Consider the following 878-nt stretch of genomic DNA (forward strand, 5'->3'; position numbering starts at 1 on the left):
CTCATTGTAAATGGTAGGGCTCTCGACAATTCCTGGTCCTAAACGTGTGAATGTGTAGGCCTTACCATCAAACAAGAATGCAAACCAGAACTGGCTGTTTTTGTCCACTGGAACACTGAAAAAAACGTTAGACAAATCAACAACAGAAAAATATTGTGCCCCCCCTGGAATTCCTTGAATTTAGTGTACGGTTTGGCATGTTGGGAGCACGTGCGTGGACCGCTGCATTTACTGCTTTGAGGTCCTGAACAAAACGCCAGTCGACCGGTTTTGCCTTATCACAAATTTTCTTGACAGGGAAAATAGGCGTGCGAACGGGTAAATCAGGACATGGAACAATAACACCTGCTTTCAAAAGAGAGTTAAAAACCGGTCGGATTCCATTAATTGCTTCTTGTTTCAGTGGGTACTGATGTTGTGCTGAGCGAGGAGTGATTGTACCATCTAGGCTGCCAATGTTTTTTATGAGATACCCCACGTTCATATTATTGCGCTGTATTTATGCGCTGCCCACAGGTGAGTCGGCACTTGGGACAGCAACGGAGAGATGTCTGTGGGAGAGACAGTCACAGCATTGTTCAAAAAATGTGTGTGTGTGTGTGTGTGTGTGTTTCAGCTTCTTTCCGCTGGAACACACTGCGCGCAGCGATAACATGTTGTGATAGGAGTTTCCGATAAACTCCCGTGGAAAGGGAGGTGTGAGCGTCCCCCTCCACGATTTCAGTCCAGTCAGTCAGCTGGTCACAGTCTAGGACAAAGTGTCCCAAGTGTCTCCACTGATCTGTGTGAGATTTGGACAAAGAGAGATATGAGAATATGAGTGCCGAACTCTGAAAAGCATTCTTTGCTTATCAGTCAAGGTTTACCACTACTGCATA

Source organism: Etheostoma spectabile, chromosome 6 (assembly GCF_008692095.1).
Source record: "Etheostoma spectabile isolate EspeVRDwgs_2016 chromosome 6, UIUC_Espe_1.0, whole genome shotgun sequence".
NCBI classification, from domain to species: Eukaryota; Metazoa; Chordata; class Actinopteri; order Perciformes; family Percidae; genus Etheostoma; species Etheostoma spectabile.